Genomic DNA, 24,586 nt, shown 5'->3' on the forward strand with positions numbered 1-24,586 from the left:
AATATATACCAGGCTATTTACTGTGGTATGATTTGTAGTAGCCATAAGTTGGAAACAAATGCCCATCAGTAATAAAGTAGAAAGTACTTATGATGGGATATTATGTATCTGTAAAATGTAACAAATGAAATCTATATGTGTTACAGAGAATGGTATAAAAAATGTTGAGGAAAATGAAGCCGCAGAATGACAGTTCTGATACCATGACATTTTTGTAAATTTGAATTAAAACTTCCCTTATAAAATTCAGTACTATATATTGGTAATAGATACATATATGTATTTATGTATGTATGTTTTTAAAATGTTTTTGAAATGGATTGCAAGGATAGAGACCAAACTCTTGATAGGGGCTGCCTGTGAAGAGTTGAAAAAGGAAGGGGATGAGTGTGGGAGGGGTGGAGTGAGGAATTGGTTAAAGAGGACTTCATTTTTTATATGTAAACATCTACTTCTCTAAAAAACAGAAGAGACTGCTAGTAAATACATATATAAAAATACTGAGTAGTTCTGGATTGTGTTATATGGATATCGTGTCTTATTTTTTTGTACTTTTCTGTATTTTTCAAGTTTCTCAAAATTAATCATGAGGGTGAGGATGGGATCACTGTACCTATAGAAATCATGTTCCAATGGATTTATTCCCAATCAAATGCTAAATTTTTTATAGAAAATATTTCTAAAATTTAACAATGATGAGTAGACGGACTTGTTCTCTATGTAGTATGAAATTATCTATTTTATTAAAATTAAGAATGATAGCATAATCCAAATCTGTTTAATTTATTTTTACATGTCAGTGTATACTGTGTGTTTGTCTATTCATTTTACAACATATCATTTGAGCTTAAAAATGTTGATAACTTGTAAAGTTTACACAGCCTTCGTGTAACTTGTCTTTTTAGATAAACTTTCTGGAATGTCAAATTTACTGTCCTATAAATTACCTTGGGAACTGTGTGTGCATTAAAAATAAGTTTGTGATTGTTTTCTTTTCAAAAGAAAATCATTGAACTGCACACAACTTCCACAGTTTGAGTTAAATGCTAACACCTGGATCTCAATTATAACCTGCAGATTTTCATTCCTCCCAGTACTTTGACAAATACATCCTTTTGGGTCCATCTACCCTCCCCCCGCCCCCCGCCCAGCTTTATTGATATGTAATCAACAAATAAAATAGTAAGATATTTAAAGTGTACGATGTGATGCTTTGATATACATAGACATTGTGAAGGGAATCCTCCCAGCCCCCCTCAAGTTACTGTTTGTTTCTTTTAGAGAGGTGTAGAGGATAGGATGTGTATAAGAAAAGTGGTCCAGACCCTGAACAGAATTTTATTGTGTAAACCAATCCTTCCTGAAGATGATTTTTCTTTGGTTCATATTTACAGTATAACTTTATATAAATATTATTGATTAAAAGTTTCCTTATATAATGGTGACGATCAGCAATACAGCATTTTGAGCTTGATTTCAAAAGCTGCTTTTTAAAAAGCTTTTAAACTTGTTAAATACTACATCATTACTGTGTATTTTTTTTGTTAGCTTTTATGGAGGAATGACCATGAATTATATACTTAGTTATCTAAATGAAACTTAGTCCTTTCTATTATAGAGCCCCATCCACTACCTTTTTAAAAAGGATGTTACATACTAAATCTAAGAAATTGCACCAGATATTTGTGCACCATTTAAAAATTACCTGCATTTATCACCCAAAGAAGGAAAAACAAAGATTTTAGCCAAAGGTAAGTTTTCCTAAACTGATTTTTCGCTCCTTAATCTCTTGTGATTCACTTAACTATGAACTCTGCTCTTGTGTTTGTGTAGCTTTGGAGTCAACAGAATAAATCGTATGACTAAAGACAAAACCAGGGAATACCTTAATATGTATTTATGGGCCATGGCCTAGGGCCCCTGCCTAGCAAGACTGGTTGTGTTGACCTGTAGAGGAAAGTTGAATCTGAAATTCAGAATCATTTTTATTCAGCATGTCAGGAGGCAGATGAGCTGAACCCTATCTTACTCCATCCTAATTGATAGAATATAGATATTAGTGACTTGAACATTGGACACCTAAATTGTCATTCAAGGCTTGTAAGATAAACAGTAGTTGGAGGAGTGAACTTTAGGAAGAGTCTGCTTTAGCTCGGTGGAGTTAATTAGCATATGGAGCCAGGGAATTCCTGGTAATTCTATATCAGGAATCTTGTGGAAAATAGATTGGTATGTAAAACGAGAAAATGCTGGTGACCAGACTAAAATATACCAAGGGTTAAATAGGCAAAAGAACTTTTCATATAAATGTTTTTATTAAAGGAATAGTGAGTATAAAACAATGATGTCTATTTTCTGGAGTTAAGAGAGCTAAAATTTTGAGAAACAAATTTGGGAATTATTGGGTTAAAGCAGCAGTTTTCAACCAGTGTTCCACAAGAGGCACACTGATGTGCCATAAGAATTTTTAAAACATGCTATACCTATTTAGGCGCACTGACCTCTTTTCCCTTAAAGATTGTCAAAAGATGACAACAGCCAACAACAATAGCTGTCCAGTATAAATGAATCAAAAGTATGCCTTTTTTTTTTTTTTTTTGGTAAGATCGGGAAATACTTTTTTGGTGTGCAGCAGAATTTTAGTAATTATGCGTGCCATGAAATGGAAAAGGTTAAAAATTGCTGGATTAAAGCATTCTAAGGTCCTTTTCAAGTGATTGACAGACATTGACTTAAGTGTACAGTGCATGTTAAAATAACTAGGGCAGCCATTAAGAGGGAGAGAGGGACCGGTGGCAGGTAGAGAGAATTTTTGAACTAGAAGAAAAGAATGGAGGAAAAAACCACAAAGAAAGGCAGGAAAGTGAGTTAACAAAAACAAAACAAGTAGAAACAACATAAATCTAAGTATATAAGTAATCCTAAAGCATGGAAATGGACTCAACAATTCAGTTAAAATCAAAGATTTTGAAATGGGAGTTTTATTTTAAAGTACCTATAGGGTATTTACAAGGGATACATCAGTTTGGTTCAGTGGATAGAAGTCGGCCTGCAGACCAAAGGGTCCCAGGTTTGATTCCAGTCAAGGGCACATGCCCAGGTTGTGGGTTGACCCCTAGTGTGAGGCATGCAGAAGGCAGCCAATCAATGATTATCTCTCATCATTGATGTTTCTATCTCTCTCTATGAAATCCTACCTAATAATAGACAAACATGGTAATTAACTGTAGCTCTGACATGCTTCCCATTGGCTAATCAGGGTGATATGCAAATTAACTGCCAACCAAGTTGGCGGCCAGCAGCCAGGCAGCTGAAGCGAACAGGAGGCTTGCTTGCTCCAGTAAAGGAGGAAGCCAGGGTTCCCCGCCTGCTGCTGCCAGCCTCTGAGCTGCAGTCTAAGAAACAATGTTGCAATTATAGAACCTAAACAAACCCCAGAAACCTGCTTTCAGCCGGCCGGGCTTCAGCCAGCAAGACTGCAACATTGTTTCAATTATAGAACCCAAACAAACCCAGATCCCTGCTTTCAGCAGCCGAGGTCTCAGAGCTGCAGCCGGGCCTCAGAGCTAAAGCCGGCTCTCAGCTCCATTGACAGCCATAGAAGGTAAATAAATCCCAGAATAAAAAAAAGAAAGGAGAAGTTGGGAGCTTCAGTCGCCCGCCAGCCTGAAAACAGCCCTCAGCCCCTCATCCAGGCTGGCCAGGCACCCCAGTGGGGACCCCCACCCTGAAGCAACAAGATGGCAGCTAATTTGCATACTGAAGGCGGGCAGCAGCGGGCAAGGCTGTCCGCAGTCTGAGACCGGATCCGAGACCCTGCCCGGTGAGGGGCAGTGCTTGAGGCTGTCCGCAGTCTGGGACCCGGATCCGTTACCCTGCCGGGCGGGGGACAGTGCTTGAGGCTGTCTGCGGTCCTGGGACTGGATCTGTGACCCTTCCCGGTGGGGCGGCAGCTCGCACAGGGGCGGATCGGCCAGGGTTGGGCAGGGCAGGACACCTGGCTTCCGCCCAGCCCCAGTCACTCTGGGCAGGTGAGCAGCGCAGAGAGGGGAGGCAGGCCGGCAGAGGGCGGCCTGTACTCCCCACATGGCGGTGGTGACAGCTGTGAGCGCACCAAGCGGAGCCTGCAGGCTGAGCTGAAGTAGCGCCTGCAGGCCATCAGTGCCCAGGAGTGGCTGCGCAAGATCCGCCTCCTGGCCCAGCAGGTGCAGGATCGCAGGGAAGCCACCATGGCGGGCCAGACTGACGTCCTCCTGGCCACACCATGGGGGTTTGCGGATCTGCAAAGCCAGAGGCCTCCGGTGTACACATCCCCCCCTGGCATGCGAACATCCCCCAGCACACTGTCACCCTCCCGCGCCTGCAACAGTTGCAAACCAAGGCATGCACAAGTTCCCCCCGCCTCTTCACCGCACTTCCATCAGCCCAGCATGCATAACACCCCCACAGGATGTGCACACATTCCTTCTGATGCGCTCACGTCCTTTGGAGTGTATGGGTGTTCTGGGTGCTGAGGGTGGGCACCTGTGAGATGACAGTGAGAGGGCGGAGTGGCGATGTTGTTCCCACGGAGGCCAGTGCAGCTACGAGATCACCTCTGGGGGGGTTAATGCAGGTGCTGAGGGAGCAGGTGCAGACAGACACACCTGGTGGGCGCGGGCGGCCCTCACTGAGGTGCCTTCGGTCAGTGTTCAAGATCAAGAACCCAGAGGCGGAGAGGAATTCTGTCCTCTCAGTGAAACAGTGGGATAGTCGGGGCGACTGTAGAGGAGGAATGTGCACTTTGGGTGCCAGCACCCATGAGCGAAGGCTGCCCTGACTGAGCCTCGCTTGCTTGGGGCCTAGCGCACTCCTGCTGGGCAGTGGGTGACAGGACGTGCTTTTCCGAATTAATGAGAGGAAACGTTGATTCTCCTGCTACCCACAAAGGTGGAAAGTGAAGTGGGGAGACATGTGGGGAGTGAGCGAGGTTCCCTGTCTGGGGATTCCAAATCTGCTGTTGGTTTCTTTCACCGCTGACTAGAGATATGCAGGGTGTCCCCCCAAAATGTATACACACTTTGAACACCTACTAATTCCAATGGTTTTAAGCATAAGAAAGAAACAACAATGGAGTGGTTATCTGTTAAAAGTGTGGGGCACAAACTGGCAGTCGGACATTCCCTGAGGGGTCTCAGATTGGAGAGGGTGAAGGCCAGACTAAGGGGCCCCTTCCCCCCCACCCCCCGCACGAATTTCGTGCACCAGGCAAGTAGTTAAGTAAATAAAAGGATAAGGACTCAAGTGAAAAAATACAGAAGATATACAAGGCAAATAGTATCCAAGAAAAAGCTGTTGTATTTAAATATCAAACAAAATAGTCTTTAAGGCAAATACACTTTTAAAAAGAGTTAAAGTCACTAGAGAATAGTAAAAATTTCAACTCATCAGGAAGAAGTAATGACTCTGGTCTTGTATGTTCCTAAATAATATAGCCTGGGAATATTCACAAAGCAAATAAACAAATTGACAAATTTACCCAATATTTTAAAACTATCTCAAGCAAAGCCAATTCTAAATTCATTTCTGTCATTTTTAAATTTCTTATACTTGGATGCCTAAAAAGATGGGAGATGGAGTTCTTTGTAAGAGATGAGAACTGACTCCCAAATTTTTTCATGGTCTTGACCTGGCTCTTTCTATAGGGTTCTTTCCTCAACAGTTATGGATAACCATTCAGGCTGGCCTCATAGGGCTATGTGTAAGTTGGAAGGTTTACACCCTTTTAGAGAACTGTGTCTCAATTCAGGAGTGCCAAGAAGCATGGATAGAATGGGGTGGGAAAGTTATAGGACACTAGGGGCCCAGTGCACGAATTCCTGCACCTTGAAAGGAACTGTGGGCCACGAGGCTGCTGTGGGCAGGTGGGTCTTGGCCCTTCCTCTGTGCCCATGCCTGGCCCCTCCCACTGTGGCCCCCAGCCCCCTTTCTGCCAGTAGCCCTACTCCTGCTGCCGCTGCTGCTTCCACACACTGCGCTGGCCCCACTTGCACCCGATGACGGTATGGAGTGGTTGGGGCTGGTGCCAGCCGCGGGTGTGAGCGGCAGCTGCTGCCTTGATCGCCCCTCGAGCAGGAGGAGGTGGAGAAGTCCTCAGGAGTGATCGGGGCCGTCAGCTGACACTCACACCCGTTGATGTCAAGCAATTGAGACCAGCACTGGGCGTTGGCAGCGGGTGCAAGTGGCGGCTTTGGCACCGGCAGCAGATATGAGTGGGACCGTTGCTGGCAGCGGGTCTGAGAAGCAGCTGCCGGCCCCAGTTGCCCCTCAGGTGCAGAGGGGGGTGTGGAGAAGCTCTCAGGGACAATTGGGGCTGGCATCACCGCCTGCACCCGCTGACAATGCTGAGCGATTGGGGCTGGCACTGGACACTGTCAGCAGGTGCGAGCAGGGGTTCCAGTGCCGGCAGTGAGTGCGAGTGGGGCCAGTGCTGGCAGTAGGCATGAGCGCCCAGTGGGACCACAGCACGTGGGAGTAAAGAATTTTCAGTAACCACCAGAGGCCCGCCCTGATGACTGCAACCGGCACCCCCCCTTGGCCTGGCGCCCCCGTTCACCTGCTCCACCATCCTGCCGCGGCCGATGCCAGCCGTTTTCCATGCTCTGCTGCCTGCTGCTGATGCCTGCCATGTTCCGCATGTGCCCCTGGTGGTCAGTGCACATAATAGCGATCTGTTGTTTGGGTGTTCCGCCATTTGGTTTATTTGCATAGTAGGGTTTTATATGTATAGGTATATATATATTTTACCCTCAAGTCTCTCTTCCCACTGACCCTACATGTTTTTACAGTGCAATAAGAAGTCCTAGGGCAGGGGTGGGCAACCTTTTTGTGAGTGTGTGCCAAAACCAGCAAAATCTCTGACTCAAAATTCTTCTGTGTGCCAACCCTAATTTTTTGAGAACATGTTACGCCTACTTGATATCTCTTAAGGTGTACATATGTGAAGAACCTTGAAGAAATAATAAAATTCATTCAAGCGACAAAAACACAGTATATGATGATGAAAAATACATTTATTTTTTAATGTATACATGTAAACTGATAGTCCGACAGAAAACTTTATGACTCCATTTGATATTATCAGTGGGACTTTTGCTACTGCATCACTGATGACAGATTTTACATCAGGTATATATTTCATGACCTTCAGAGATATGTACGAGCTACTACTTTCATCTGTCAGGCTACTCCTATTACAAGACTTAACAAAATTCACCACTAAGAACAAAGATTCACAATTGTAAATGGAAGATTATAAGAGAGGGTTTCGCGTGCCAACAAAAGTTACTCGTGTGCCATGTTTGGCATGTGTGCCAGGGGTTGCCCACCCCTGTCCTAGGGTATGATAGGAAATTTCTGAATAGGTAGAATTATGGATGATTTACTATATTTTTCTTTTAAAAAAGTAGAGATATCCTATATAATAAAAGCCTAATATGCAAATCAACTGAATGGCAGAACGACAGGTCGCTATGACACGCACTGACCACCAGGGGCAGACGCTCTATGTAGGAGTTGCCCTCAGTCTGCAGGCCCTAGGCTAGCCAATGCGGGTGCCAGCAGCGGTCCCCCGATTACCCCGCTGGTCACCCCACAGATCGGCTCTGATTGCCGGCCAGGCCTAGGGACCCTACCTATGCACGAATTTCGTGCACCGGGCCTCTGGTTGTTTAATAAAAGTGAACAATAAAATTCTATATTGCGTTCCTTGTAAAATTTCTGTTTGACCAACTTGGAGTCTTACTGGAATAATCCATAATCCATTATATTTAAGCTTTCAAATCTGATTACATAAATTAAACAGATATACACTTTCCCTTTAAACTTTATAATACACATGATATGTTTTTATTCATTACTATTTTCTACCATTTTGAAAATATATGTGAGAAGAGGGGGACCAGAAAATTGGTTTAAGTTTTCCATGCAGATAATGATTAAGTAGAGATAGAGAAAATGAAAATACTAATATTGAATTTCTCAGTGAGTGGGGAGTTTATTTCCTACAGTTAACATGGAAAAATATCACAAAACTTGCCCTACCTGGTTTGGCTCAGTGGATAGAGCATCGGCCTGCGGACTGAAGGATCCAGGTTTGAGTCCGGTCAAGAGCACATACTCGGGTTGTGGTCTCAATCCCCAGTAGGGGATGTGCAGGAGGCAGCCGATCAATGATTCTCATCGTTGTTTTTATCTCTTCCTCTCCCTTCTGCTCTGAAATCAATAAAAATATATTTAAAAAGGAAAAGAAAAGAAAAATATCACAAAATTTAAGCCATCTAGTATTTTGTTAAGCCCCAAGTTTGGTATTTTGCTCTTCTCTCACAGTTCTGGAGGCTGGTAGTCCAAAACCCAAGGTATGATCAGGGCCATGATCAATCCCAAGGGGTTAGGGATGAATCCTTCCTTGCCTCATACAACTTTTGTGGCCCATTTTTTGGCTTTTGGTGGCATCCCAGTATCTTCACATGACCACCTACTCTATGTGTCTCCAAACCTCCCTGTGTATAAGTATACTAGAGGCCTGACACACAGAATTCATGCAAGAGTAGGCCTTTCTTCCCCAGGCTGCTGGGGGAAGCACCCGGGACCTGGGCTTCCCTCACAGAGGGAGGCCCCGCCCACCCACCGGAGCCCCCTGATTGATCACCCCCCTGCCGGTGACCTGGGCCTCCCTCTGCGGGGCAATCATGGGGCGATGGCCGGGCCCCCGGCCAATCGCATCACACCCGCCTTGGCTGGCCTGGTGCCAGTGGGTGTCATAGCATGGTCCCGGATGGTCGTCCAGATGGTTGTCCGGACGGTCATTCTGCTGTTTGACCAGTCAATTTGCATTTTATGTTTTTATTATATAGAATAAGCTATTGGGTTTAAGGCCTATCCTAGTCCAGTATGATCACATTTCAACTTCATTACATCTTCCAAGATCCTGTTTCCAAATAAAGTCTCATTCACAAGTACCATGGTTAGGGCTTAACAAATCGTTTTGGAGACAATCCAACCCACAACCTGGAAATCAGTAAACTTAGATGAAACAGCTCATTCTGTGAAAATAAGCTGATACACAAATCCTTAAAATTACCAGCATAAGTTTGATCAAATCTAGTTGAGTTGCAAGTTTCTTTTTTAAAAGCACACACACACACACACACAAAACGTAGATCTATGAGTTTTCTCAAAACTATTCCAGAATGAGTTTTGAGCAAGTTACAGTATAGGAAGATAAGCAGTTGAAATATAGGAAGGGGTATAAGCATAGACATAGTTCTCACTGAAGGGCTTTATGTGAGGATGAGGTATAGAAATGTGTAGGTAACAAAAGACATTCAACCTTTTTCTGGAATCCATGGGAAATGAGCAACATCAACTCTAGAGGGCTATAGGGGAATAGAAACCCTTAGAAAAAGCATGGCTAAGTTAAGGCAGAAAGTAGAGGTAGAACCTTTATTGAGATTTAGCTCATTAGCAGTGTTTGTGCCATTCTCAATGGCACAGATAGTAGTGGAGGGGAAGTATGGGTTAAGATGGTAGACTGCAGTGGCTGTGCCAACAGGACTGATGAGTAGGAGCTGAAGAGGTCTTACAGTTGGTTTGGCTTTTTGGTGTAAGGTCTCTGGATTATTTCAGACACATTTTTTTTTCTTTTTAAAAAATGTATTTTTATTTTATTTAGAGAGAAAGTGAGAGGGATAGAGAGAGAAAAACATCAATGATGAGAGAGAATCATTGATTGGCTGCCTCCTGGGGAGGATCTAGTGTGCAACCTGGGCATGTGCCCTAACTGGAATCGAACCATGACCTCCTTCCTGGTTTATAGGTCTATGCTCAACCACTGAGTTGCACCAGCCAGGCTCACTTTTTTTTTTTTTAACCTATAAACAGAACCAGTTTTAATTTTTTCTAACTTCATTTAGTTGAAATGGTTGAATGTCTGGTTGCCTGGGTTGCTGAGATAATTGAAGGATTCTAAGCCAATACATAATCCAGGAAGGAAATGGCAAGGAGAAGCCAATTTTTTGAGATGATAGACACATACAGAATGTGGTTATTGGGTAAACATGCAATCTTCATATATGTCCCAGGAAAATAAAAGTTAATTTTATTTTGACATACTAAGAATAAATATGGGTCTTTCATATTTTATTCACTTTAAAAAATTTATGTACTAGTACTTTATCAACTAAAAATAGATTGCTTGATGGTTCCAGAACTTGCTTTGCATTTTTTCCACATTAGCAATTTTTCTTACGCTTTTTTTCCTATTTGGTATATCCATCTGCTATATTTCTTAATTATCAGCTATCAAAATGTATTCATCATCGAAAGCAGAGATCACTTGTTACTCTTTTATTGAGCCTTTCCTATACCTGCCTGCCTTTGCCCACTCAGGAATCATAGGTTTCTAAATAGTAACTACCAATAATTGAGTCTTTAATATTTGCTGCACTCACTGTTCTAAAAGCTTTATCTTGTGTTATGTTCATATCAAGTCTATGAAGTGTAGTCACTTATTTCTATTTTACAGATTAGGAAATAGAATTTACAAAGCTGGTAATTTGCCATGCATTTTCTTTTTACAGATGAGGAAATAGAAATTTACATAGCTAGTAATTATTAGTTCTCAAACCATTATTGTAATAGTGCATCTTTAGAGATAAATTGGGAAGCTAAAGACGATTTCAGTTTTTTTACTTTATAAGTGAACAAGGCAGGCCAATTGATTTGAAGTAAAATGAAGCAGTTGTACTTAGGAACTATAATTAGCAGACTGGATATGGCAGAGTACCAAATCAGTCAATCTTAACAGCTTGATAAGTTATCACTGGACTGGGCAAATGAAATTAAAATTATGAGAGAAAAGAAAAATGTATAAATAGATCTGTGGTAGGCAGTTAGACATGAGCAGAGGTCACCAGGGAGGAAAGCCCTGGGTACTTAGCAATGGGAATGGCTGGGAAAACAAGGACCTTGCTCCCAGGGTAACCTCTCCTCCCCTGGCATATGATTGATTGGTCATGCGATTTGGATCCCTTGACTTTTCATATCGCTGGTCATGTGGGATAGAGATAATATCTAGGCCTCAGTTGTATTTCAGCTCCAGGTCCAGAGAAGCAGCAAAACTTGACAAGCAACACCGAGGCTGACCTCAGGACCAGCTGCATTGATGACTCCCTGCACTGGCACTAACCAATCAGTGGAGACCTCCACCCAAAATGACCCACCTGGAAAGCTGATGAATATTTTATGGAGATCCTCTCCTGGAACCTCCCCTAGAGGACAGAGGACCCAGCGCCCTCTTCCAGGATCATGCCCAAACCTTTCTCCTCTCCTCCTCCTTTCTCTCTGTAGGCGCGTTACATCCTGAGCCTCTTTCTTCTACCACTCACTTTTACCTCTGTGACTTTCTAAATAAACCGTCTCATAATTTGAGTCTTGACTCTGAATTTTTTTCTAGCCAGAACTCAAGTACCGTGGTTGCTAAGCCAAGGTCCAGTCTGACCTCACTGGTCTAACACCTGGTACTGTTCTTGCTGTTGGCAACTGATCTAGAATGTTCTCTCTCGGTATGATAGACATTTAAAGGGGCAAAAAAAGAACAGGCTACAGGGTATACATAATAATTTAAAAATAATAGAAATGTTATCAGCACCAGAAAAGATGTTATCAGACAGCCTTCTGAGTTGAAGGAAGAGGGCTATCCCCTCCTCGGTTTTTGTCAGTCTCATAAGAAAGACTTCTGCCCTAACCGGTTTGGCTCAGTGGATAGAGCGTCAGCCTGCAGACTGAAAGGTCCCGGGTTCGATTCAGGTCAAGGGCATGTACCTTGGTTGCGGGCACATCCCCAGTAGGAGGTGCGCAGGAGGCAGCTGATTGATGTTTCTCTCTCATTAATGTTTCTAGCTCTCTATCCCTCTCCCTTCCTCTCTGTAAAAAAAAAAATCAATAAAATATATATTTTTAAAAAAGTATACTTGGCATATGGCACAAGTGGGCCCACCCAGCTAATCTGAGCCCACCACCTAGTGGGGATTCAGGATTTTTATACTTTCCTATCTACAGGCTTCAAGGTTCCAGGACCAAACTGGAAATACAACTAAAATATAGAAAAACTCCCTGAATAATCAACTGAAGACTCACTGGAGAGAAACCTGATAACTAAAGACAGAAAGTGGAGACTGCATAGAGACTAGTAGGAGGGGCAGAGGTGTGAAAAGGCTGGCTGGGCTCCCACAGACAGCAACTGAAATTCTGGAGAGATATCTCAGCTGTGGGGGATTGCCATTGAGAACTCTGGGGTCTAATCCCCAATCTGGGCCCCCCAGCGGAGAGCACCAGAACTGATAAAGATAGCCACATAACATCTAGCTGTGAAAAGCAGCGGGTTTGCTGTCTGCTGGGGAGTGATGGCTGGAAATGCAGGCAACCACTTAGAGCAGTGGTTCTCAACCTTCCTAATGCCTTGACCCTTTAATACAGTTCCTCATGTTGTGGTGACCCCCATCACAAAAACAATATGTAATTATATATGTGTTTCCAATGGTCTTAGGTGACCCCTGTGAAAGGGTCATTTGACCCCCAAAGGGGTCGCGACCCACAGGTTGAGAACCGCTGACTTAGAGGGCCAATGCACAAGATTCCCTGTGGAGCTGCTCAGCCCGTGCTCTGATAGAGGGAGTGCAGAATGGACTGGAGCTGAGTGAGCAGAAGCTAGGGTTGGGGGCTGTAGGGTTAGAACGTAGAAGGCAGACACCCAGGTATCCTGTGCTGAGTCATTACCTCAAACTTTTTTTTTTTTTTAATATATTTTATTGATTTTTGACAGAGAGGAAGGGAGAGAGATAGAGAGTTAGAAACATCGATGAGAGAGAAACATCGATCAGCTGCCTCCTGCACATCTCCCACTGGGGATGTGCCCGCAACCCAGGCACATGCCCTTGACCAGAATCGAACCTGGGACCTTTCAGTCTGCAGGCCGACGCTCTATCCACTGAGCCAAACCGGTTTCGGCTACCTCAAACTTTTTTGAAGTGTATTTTATCACATATGAGTATTGATACCCCAGCTTTTTTTTGTTTCCATTTGCATGGAAATGTTTTTTCCGTCCCTTCACTCTTTTCCTATGTGAGTCTTTTGTCATCTTTTTCATGTACGTCATCTTTTTCATGTAGACAATTGCTATCTAGGTGGTTATGCCTGGGGGGAAGACGGTTGACCCACCGTATTGGAAAACACCTTGCCCCACATTGTGGAGTTTCTGAGGCCTATTAAGAGACTGGCAATAACAGTTAGCCTCTGGGCAGAAGCAATTGCCCCACCATGTTGGAAAAACTCTCGCCACACCTGTGAATGATTGCCTGAGGACTATTCAAGACTGAACCCAATCAGTCTGTAGGCAGAGGTGGTCTTTGGAGACTCTGAGTCTTTGCCTGATCTAATTAGTCAAAAACAGTGTTTGTCACTGTCCTGCACTAGAGATTGAGAGGTGTAACAGATCTATTTAATACATAGTCACAAACCCAAACAGGCAGCCAAAATGGGGAGACAAAAAAAACAACTCCAAAATGAAAGAACAAGAGAATTCTCCAGAAGAGATAAATGAAATGGAGATAAGAAATTTATCTGATATTGAGTTCAGAATAATGATGGTAAAGATGCTCAACAGCATGAGAAAAGATATAGTAATGATGACAACAGAAATAAAGAATGACAACAGAAATAACACATTGGAAGAAATACACAGCAGATTAGGGGAAGCTGAAGATCGCATAAGTGAATGATAAGACAGGGTAGAAAAAAGCATGAGGTATTCACGATAATAAAAAGCAAGGTTTTGAAACCAAGGTTACTATATCCAGCAAGGCTAGCATTCAAAATAGATGGTGCAATAGAACTTCCCAGACAAAAAAAAGGGCTAAAGGAGTTTATCACCACCAAACCAGTGCTACAAGAAATGCTAGAGGGATTGCTACAAGGAGAAGAAATAGAGAGAATAACTTAGGCATAAAGACCTAAAATGGCAAAAAATAAGTACCTATGAATAATAACCTTAAAAGACTCACATAGGAAAAGAGTGAAGGGATGGAAAAAAAATTTCCATGCAAATGGAAACAACAACAAAAAGCTGGAATACACTTCAAAATGAAGGCCATCACAAGAAACAACACAGGTCACTACATAATACTAAAGGGAGCAATCCAACAAGAGGATATAACCCTAGGGAACATATATGCACCCAATATAGGAGCACCTAAATATGTAAAAACTTCTAGAAGAATTTCATGGAGAGATTGACAGCAATATAGTCATAGTAGGGAACTTTAACACCCCATTGACTTCACTGGATAGATATTCCAGACAAAAAAATCAACAAGGAAATAGTGACTCTAAAAACACACTGGATCAGATGAATTTAATTGTCATTTGTAAAACATTTCACCCCAAAGCAACAGAATATACATTCTTCTTAAGTGCACATGGGTCATTCACAAAGATAGACCACATTTAGGACACAAAACAAGTCTCTATACATTTAAAAAGCATGAAATCATATCAAGCATCTTCACACATCATAATGAAATGAAATTAGAAATCTACAATAAAAATACTCAAAAACATTCAAACACATGGAGGCTAAATAGCATGTTATTAAACAATAAATGGGTTACCAATGAGACCAAGAAGAAATAAAAAACTTCCTTGAAACAAATGAAAATGAACACACCACAACCCAAAATCCATGGACACAGTGAAAGCAGTCCTGGGAGGAAAGTTCATAGCACTACAGGCCTACCTCAAAAGAGAAGAAAAATTAATAATAAACTATTTAACCTTACAACTTAAAAAATTAGAAAGAGAACAACAAAATCCCAAAGTAACTATAAGGAAGAAAATAATAAAGATAAGAGCAGGAATAAATGACATAGAGGCTAAAAAAAAATATACAAAAGGTCAATGAAACCAAGAGCTGATTCTTTGAAAAGTTAAACAAGATGAATGAACCATTAGCTATACTTATCTAGAAACAAAGAGAGAGAACCCAAATAAATAAAATCAGAAACAAAAGTATTGAAGTAAAAAACCACTCACGCCTTACCCTCCAGGGGGGCGGGGGTGGGGTGGGGAGGGGAAGTATTGAAGTAAAAACTGACACCACAGAAACACAAAACATTGTAAGAAAATACTATTAACAACTATATGCCAATAAACTGGACAACGTGGATTAAGTAGACAAATTCCTAGAAAAATATAATCTTCCAAAACTCAATCAGGAAGAATCAGAAAACCTGAATAGGCCAATAACAACTGATGAAATGGAATTAATAGTCACAAAAGAACCAAGATTGTGGCGTAGTGCCGGAGACCAATTCCAGCATGTACAGCAGGGCTGCATCTGGGAATGGCTAAAGGCATTTCCCCAAACCTGAATAGGATTCATTAAATTGATTCTTGGCTGCCACACAGCTAAAAGGCATCTGAATCTACATGTTATTGCCTCCTACTGGCCAAACACCTGAACAGCCGTAGGCTAATTCCCCTATTCTGACAATGGACTCTGTACTAAACCCTGACCCTTTGAAGTGTATATCTCTGCCTTGCCTCAGGATAAGTTGTGTTAATAAAAAGCATGGGGTCCTGGGGATGGAGAGAGAACTTAAGACCTTAGACTTAAGACCTTAGAACTTAGCTCCTTTAGCTAAGCTCCTCTGACCCCCAATGCCTTTCAAAATTATATTTTGTCTCCCGACTCTTTATTAGTCTCTGGATTCCTATTTAACATCTACGCACAGCCTTCTCCAGATTCCTGAACCCTTCTAGATGCTGGGACAAGAACCCCGGCAGCATAGATAAATGCCTGTACTTACTGCCTCCCACAGCCACATCAAAATTACAACTAAAATACAGAACAACCATCATTCAGAACTTCTTAAGTGCACATGGGTCATTCACAAAGATAGAATGGCTGAATGAAAGTCCAACATCAAGAGAAGTGAACAAGAAAGCACATTGAGACTGGTAGGAGAGGCAGAGGGGTGGAATGGGCTGGTCTTATACCCATGTGTGCTGTTTTTTTAATTGGGAAGAAGATTGTCTCTGTGGAGGCCACCCATGAGGAGCACGGGATCCTAGTCCCACACCAGACCCTTCAGTCCAGGATTCCAGAGTTGGGAAGAGAAGTCCTTGAAACTACAGGCTGTAAAAACCAGGGGGATTATGGCCACTGTGATATGGAGTGATATGGAGGCTGCTGGAGACCCAGGTGTTCCATCTAAAAGGCCAGCACATGTACTAACTCAGACTCCCAGCACCAGGTTGCTTTGGGGAACCAGACACACACTTGGAAGAACTGGATTGTCTGGCATCGAGACAGGAACTCAGGGGTGGCTTTCTTCCAGAGCGGGGGTGCTCTCAGAGATCTCGTTCCTGTGTTGGGACCTCTCACATTCCCAGACCTGACTGGCAGCCATATCTGACTCTTCATCAGTCAGAAGTACACTGTTTGCCCCACCCTGGAGAGTCCTTGAGACCCCACCCCATCCAATTTGCAGCCCCATCCAAGCAGTTTGCAGCAGCTTTTCCATATGAATGGCCTGTCCTGGCTCAGGCTTCAGACTTTGCTAAAATCTCTCAAACAAGCTTTAGCTCATGACAGCATGCCCCAAATCTATCAATAAAGGGCCCGAGACCAGCACTAGCACCAAGCTGCCTTGCTTCACAGCTGGGCCTCACCTGGGCACCTCAAAGCCCAATACCAATAGCAATAGCAGCCATCTGCAGATCCCTCTGTAGCTCCTGCTGGGTGGCCCCAGGCAGTGGCTGACATTGCACCTCCCTGGAGGCCCTAGAGCCAGAGCACTCAGTGGAAAGCTTCATACCATAGTAGATTACAACTCTACACATTCACAATCTATTTAAGAGGCAGACTCACTGAGCACCAAAACCCCACTGAAGCAAATCCTGGGTGTCTCCTGTATAGGAGCTCTCCCGCTGTAGTTTCAGCTGATCCTCACAGCTAATTGGCTGGAGATCAACTCCTACCAGTGATGCCAATAGCAATTAAGGCTCAACTACAAGACTCTGCACAAAGCCCATACAGGGGCACATCTAGAGGGCCCTCCTCAAGAGACTGGGGAGGCTGAGTCACTGGGCTCTACAGGACACTTACTACACAAGGCCACTCTACCAATGCCAGGAGACATAGCAGCTCTACCTAATACATAGAAACAAACACAGGGATGCAGCCAAAATTCAGAGACAAAGAAACATGTCACAAATGAAAGAAATGGAAGCAAGCAAACTACTGGATACAGAGTTCAAAACCATGGTTATTAGCTTACTCAAGGATCTTCATGACACTTTCAAGGATCTTAGTGTGAATGTCAAAGACATGAAAAAGGACCAGTCAGAAATTAAGCATACACTATCTGAAATAAAGAATAATTTACAGGGATTCAACAGTAGAGTAGAGGATTTGGAATATGAAGAAGCAAAAAAATACCCAATTAGAAGAGCAAAAAGAATCCAAAAATATGAAGGTAGTGTAAGGATCCTCTGGGACAACTTCAAGGGTACCTTGCTCAAGAAAGAGAGCAAGATATTGAAAACCTATTTTAAGAAATAATGACAGCAAACTTCCCCTACCTGGTGAAAGAAATAGACTTACAAGTCCAGGAAGCGCAGAGAACCCCAAACAAGAGGAACCCAAAGGGGCCCACACCAAGGCACATCATAATTAAAATGCCAAGGGTTAAAGACAAAGAGAGAATCTCAGAAGCAACAAGAGAAAAGCAGTTAGTTATCTACAAGGGAGCGTCCATACAACTATCAGTTAATTTCTCAACAGAAACTTTGCAGGCCAGAAGGGAGTAGCAAGAAATATTCAGTGATGAATAGTAAGGACCTACAACCAAGATTACTCTATCCAGCAAAACTCTCATTTAGAATTGAGGGTCAGATAAAAAGCTTCACAAATAAGGAAAAGCTAAGAGAGTTCACACCTTCAAACCACTATTACAGGAAATGTTGAAAGGTATTCTTTTTTTTTTTTAAAAAAAAAATATTTTGGCCGAAACCGGTTTGGCTCAGTGGATGGAGCGTCAGCTTGCAGACTGAAAGGTCCCAGGTTCGATTCCGGTCAAGGGCATGTGCCTGGGTTGTGGGCACATCCCCAGTGGGAGATGTGCAGGAGGCAGCTGATCGATGTTTCTCTCTCATCGATGTTTCTAACTCTCTATCTCTCTCCCTTCCTCTCTGTAAGGAATCAATAAAATATATTAAAAAATATTTTGATTGATTTTAGAGAGAAGAAGGAGAGAGAGATAGAAACATCAATGATGAGAGAGACAATCATGATTGGGTGCCTCCTGCACACCCCCACTGGGGTCTGAGCCCGCACTCCAGGCATGTGCCCCTGACCAGAGTCAAACCTGGGACCCTTCAGTCCACAGGCTGACGCTCCATCCCCTGAGCCACATAAGCCAGGGCTTTAAGGGTATTCTTTAAGAAGGAGAAGATGAAAGAGAAGAAGGAGAAGTAGGAGAAGGAGGAGAAGGAGGAGGTGGAGGAGGAACAGGAGGAGAAGAAGAAGAAGGAGGAGGAGGAGGAGGAGGAGGAGGAGGAGGAGGAGGAGAAGAAGAAGAAGAAGAAGAAGAAGAAGAAGAAGAAGCAGCAGCTCAGTGGATAGAGCATTGGGCTGCAGACTGAAAGGTCCCAGGTTCGATTCCGGTCAAGGGCATATGCCCAGGTTGTGGGCTCGATCCCCTGTAGGGGACGTGCAGAAGGTAGCCAATTAATGATTTTCTCTAATCATTGATGTTTCTATCTCTCCTTTCTATTTCTCTCTAAAATCAATAAAAATATATTTTATTTTATTTTATTTTTATTTTATTTTAAAAATATATTTTATTGATTTTTTTACAGAGAGGAAGGGAGGGGGATAGAGAGCCAGAAACATCGATGAGAGAGAAACATCGATAAACATCGATGAGAGAGAAACATCGATCAGCTGCCTCCTGCACACTCCCCACTGGGGATGTGCCCGCAACCAAGATACATGCCCTGGACAGGCATCGAACCCGGGACCCTTCAGTCCGCAGGCCAACGCTCTATCCACTGAGCCAAACCGGTCAGGCAATAAAAATATATTTTAAAAAAAGAAGAAAAAAAATAAAAATATGAGTAATAAAATGGCAACAAAAACATATCTATCAACAATTGAATCTAAAAATCAAAATAAATGAACAAGAGATCTAATGAACAAAATAAACTGGTGAATAAAATAAAATCAGAGGCATGGAAGCATGGAACACACTGACGAATCTCAAAGGGAAGGGGGATGAAGGCGGGAAGAGTTTAATAAAAAAATCTTACCTATGGACACAGACAGTAGGGTGGTGAAAGCCTGGGACAGGTTGGGAATCTGGTGGAGGGTACAATGGGGGGAAAAGGAGGGGCATCTGTAATACTCTCAACAATAAAATTTTTTAAAAAAGAACAAACAATATGCAAGATTGTACATAGCTTGTTGGAAGTGTGCATGGAGTACTGGAAACAATTCATAAATGCCCCAATGTGTGGATCACAAACATCTGTAGTACTGCTACCAAATGCCTCCCATAGGAAACTATTATTCTAGGTTTGCCTGGTGTCATGGACAGGATACCTGTTACTCCTGAGAATTTCCTGTTTGAACTCAGCTTTGAATCTTTACAAGTTCCTTCCTAGAGCAGACTGAAATTTCCAGATCATTTATTTTAATATTAATATCCTATATAATAAAAGCCTAATATGCTAAGTGTCCAGTTGTCTGGTCGTCCGTTCAACCACTCAAAGCATAATATGCTAATGATATGCTAAGGCCGCTCAACTGCTCACTATAATGTGCACTGACCACCAGGGGGCAGTCGACTGGTTGACCCGTCGCTATGACGTGCACTGACCACCAGGGGCAGACGCTCCAACCGGTAGGTTAGCTTGGTGCTGGGGTCTGGCCAATTGGGACTGAGCAAGACAGCTGGACATGCCATGGAGCCCTCCCAACTGGCCAGCCTCCTGTGTCCCTCCCCAGGCCTGATCATGCACCTGTGGGGTCCCTTGGCCTTGCCTGCATCCTCTCGTAAACTGGGCTGAGGGACCTCCCCAAGTGCACGAGGGGTGATCAGGGCTGGTAGCCGCAGCTCACACTCACTGACGGAGCCCAGTGATTGGGGCCGGCACTGGGCACTGGTAGCAGGTGCGAGCGGGAATGGCGCCAGCAGCAGGTGCGAGTGCCAGGTGGGACTGTGGCTCTTGGGAGCAAAGAATTTTCAGTAACCACCAGAGGTTTGCCCCGATGACAGCAACTGGCACCCCAGCTTGTTCTGGCACCCCCCATACCACCTGCTGTCAACGCTCGCCTTGTTCCGTGTGCACCCCCTGGTGGTCAGTGCATGTCATAGCAACTGGTTGTTCAGTTGTTCTGTCGTTTGGTCTATATGCACATTAGCCTTTTATTATATAGGATTTTAAACATACTTTTACTTTCAAGAAATTACACCTTAAATAAGCACAAGACATTACATCAAAAGTTCCAAATCCACTTTATAGACTTTCTGTAATAAGAAGCTAAAAAGCAGGTGAACTTAACAGTTATCTAACAATTAATGTTTTATTATTTTATGTTATTTTAAAACACTTAAATGTTCAATAACTTTTATTATTTAATCCAGCAATGCTTCAAGTTTTTAAGTCACCAAAGACTTTGAAAACTATGTATACGCATATATAACCATCACTAAAAAGCTTTAGTAAAAACCCTTCTTTTCGGTGTTGATGTAAAAACATTGAAACCTGTAAAGAATTTTTGGGAGTTTATTTGAGCCAAACTATCAACAATCCTGGGAAGCAGTATCTCAACAGATAGGAATAGTGCTCCAGAGAATGGCAGTTTCTCATTTTTTTAAATTGTTTTATTGCTTAAAGTGTTACACAGAGTATTACATATGTCTCCTTTTTTTCCCACCCTTGACAAGCCCCTGGCCTCCCCTACCCCCCAGTGTCTAATGTCCATTGGTTATGCTTATATGCATGCATACAAGTCCTTCGGTTGGTCTCTTACCGCCCTCCCTTCCTGCCCCCCAACCCTCCCCAGCCTTCCTGCTGTAGTTTGACAGTCTGTTCGAGGCTGCACTGCCTCTGTATCTATTTTTGTTCATATGTTTATAATGGTCTTTATTATCCATAAATGAGTGAGATCATGTGGTATTTTTCCTTCATTGACTGGCTTATTTCATTTAGCATAATGCTCTCCAGTTCCATCCATGCCGTTGCAAATGGTAAGAGTTCCTTCTTTTTTACAGCAGCATAGTACTTCATTTTGTAGATGTACTACAGTTTTCTAATCCATTCATCTACTGATGGGCACTTAGGCTGTTTCCAGATCTTAACTATGGTGAATTGCGCTGCCATGAACATAGGGGTGCATATATCCTTTCTGATTGGTGTTTCTGGTTTCTTGGGCTATATTCCTAGAAGTGGGATCACGGGGTCAAATGGGAGTTCCATTTTTAGTTTTTTGAGGAAACACCATACTGTCTTCCACAGTGGCTGCACCAGTCTGAATTCCCACCAGCAGTGCACGAGTGTTCCCTTTTCTCCACATCCTCTCCAGCACTTGTCGTTTGTTGATTTATTGATGATAGCCATTCTGACAGGTGTGAGATGGTACCTCATTGTTGTTTTGATTTGCATCTCTCAGATGATTAGTGACTTTGAGCATTTATTCATATGTCTCTTGGCTTTCTGAATGTCCTCTTTTGAAAAGTGTCTATTTAGGTCCTTTGCCCATTTTTTGATTGGATTGTTTATCTTCCTTTTGTTAAGTTGTATGAGTTCCCTATAAATGTTGGAGATTAAGCCCTTATTGGTGATAACATTGGCAAATATGTTCTCCCATGCAGTGGGCTTTCTTGTTTTTTTGTTGATGGTTTCTTTTGCAGTGCAGAAGCTTTTTATTTTGATGTAGTCCCATTTGTTTATTTTGTCTTTAGTTTCCAATGCCCTAGGAGCTGTATCAGTGAAGAAATTGCTTCGGCATATGTCTGAGATTTTGTTGCCTTTGGATTCTTCTAGTATTTTTATGGTTTCCCGTTGTACATTTAAGTCCTTTATCCATTTTGAGTTTATTTTTGTGTATGGTGTAAGTTGGTGGTCTAGTTTCATTTTCTTGCATGTATCTGTCCAATTTTCCCAACACCATTTATTGAAGAGACTATCTTGACTCCATTGTATGTTCTTGCCTCCTTTGTCAAATATTACTTGAGCATATTGGTTCGGGTTGATTTCTGGGCTCTCTATTCTATTCCATTGACCTATATGTCTGTTCTTGTGCCAGTACCAGGCAGTTTTGAGAACAGTGGCTTTGTAATACAGCTTGATATCTGGTATTGAGATCCCACCTACTTTGTTCTTTCTCAGGATCGCTGCAGCTATTTGGGGTCTTTTTTTTATTCCAGATGAATTTTCGTTCTAGGTCTGTGAAATATGCCCTTGGTATTTTAAAGGGAAGTGCACTGAATTTATAGATTGCATTGGGTAGTATGGGCATTTTAATGATGTTGATTCTACCAATCCAAGAACATGATATGTTCTTCTGTCTGTTTATGTCTTCCTCTATCTCTTTTTTCGACGTCCTGTAGTTTTCTGAGTAGAGGTCTTTTACCTCTTTAGTTAAGTTTGTTCCTAGGTAGCTCAATTTTTTTGGTGCGATGGTGAATGGGATTGTTTTTTTAGTCTCTCTTTCTGTAAGTTCACTATTGGTGTATAGAAATTCCATAGATTTCTTGGCATTAATTTTGTATCCTGCTACATTGCCAAATTCATTTATTAAGTCTAATAGTTTTTTTATGGAGTCTTTAGGGTTTTTTATGTATAATATGTCATCTGCGAACAAGGACAGTTTTACTTCTTCTTTTCCAATTTGGATGCCTTTTATTTCTTCTTCTTGTCTAATTGCAATGGCTAATACTTCCAATACTATGTAGAACAGGAGTGGTGAGAGGGCATCCCTGTCTTGTTCCTGTTCTTAGGGGAAATGGTGTTAGTTTTTGTCCATTGAGTATGATGTTGGCTGTGGGTTTGTCATATAAGGCTTTTATTATGTTGAGGTATGATCCTTCTATTCCCACCTTGCTGTGAGTTTTTATCAAAAATGGATGTTGGATTTTGTCAAATGCTTTTTCTGCATCAATTGATATGACTATGTGATTTTTTTCTTTCAATTTGTTTATGTGATGTATCACGTTTATTGATTTGCGGATATTGTACCATCCTTGCATCCCTGGGATAAATCCTACTTGGTCATGGTGTATGATCTTTCTGATGTACTGCTAGATCCGATTTGCTAAGATTTTGTTGAGGATTTTGGCATCAATGTTCATGAGGGATATTAGCCTGTAATTCTCTTTCATTGTGTTGTCTTTACCTGGTTTTGGTATTAGGGTGATGCTGACTTCATAGAATGAGCTTGGAAGTGTTCTTTCCTCTTGAATTTTTTGTAGTAGTCTGAGGAGGATAGGTTTTAGTTCTTCCGTGAATGTTTGTTAGAATTCCCCTGTGAAGCCATCTGGTCCCGGGTTTTTGTTTGATGGAAGCTTTTTGATGACTGCTTCAATTTCTTCCATAGTTATTGGCCTATTGAGATTTTTAGATTCTTCCTGATTGAGTTTTGGAATGTTGTATTTTTCTAGGAATTTGTCCATTTCCTCCAGATTGTCTAGTTTGTTGGAGTAGAGTTGTTCATAGTATTTTTCAACAATCCTTTGTATTTCTGTGGGGTCTGTTGTTATTTCTCCTCTTTCATTTCTGATTTTGTTTTTTGGGTCCTCTCTCTTTGTTTCTTAGTGAGCCTGTCTAGAGGTTCATAAATCTTGTTTATCCTTTCAAAGAATGAGCTCTTGGTTTTGTTGATCTTTTCTATTGGTTTTTTTTTTTTTGGTCTCTATGTCATTTATCTCTGCTCTGATATTTATTATTTCCTTCCTTCTGCTTACACAGGGCTTTTCTTGTTGCTCTCTTTCTAACTGTTTGAGTTGTAGGGTTAGGTAATTTAGTATCCTTGTTTCTTGTTTTTTGCAGTAGGCTTGTAGAGTTATGAACTTCCCTCTCAAGACTACTTTCGCTGTGTCCCATAGGCTTTGGATTGTTGTCTTCATTGTCGTTTGTTGCCATGATGTTTTTATTTCTTCTTTGATCTCTCCGGTAACCCAGTCATTGTATAATAGCATGCTATTTAGTCTCCATGTGTTTGATTTTTTTGGATTGTTTTTATTGTAGTGGATTTCCAGTTTTATGCCATTGTGATCTGAGAAGATGCTTGACATGATTTCTATCTTCTTGAATTTGAAGAGACTGCCTGTGACCCAATATACGGTCTATCTTTGAAAATGACCCATGTGCACTTGAGAAGAATGTATATTCTGTGGCTTTGGGGTGAAATGTTCTGAAGATGTCAATTAATTCCATCTGATCTAGTGTATCATTTAGGATTGCTGTTTCTTTGCTGATTTTTTGT

The sequence above is a fragment of the Myotis nattereri genome (assembly GCF_964212035.1).
Source record: "Myotis nattereri genome assembly, chromosome: 15".
NCBI lineage: Eukaryota > Metazoa > Chordata > Mammalia > Chiroptera > Vespertilionidae > Myotis > Myotis nattereri.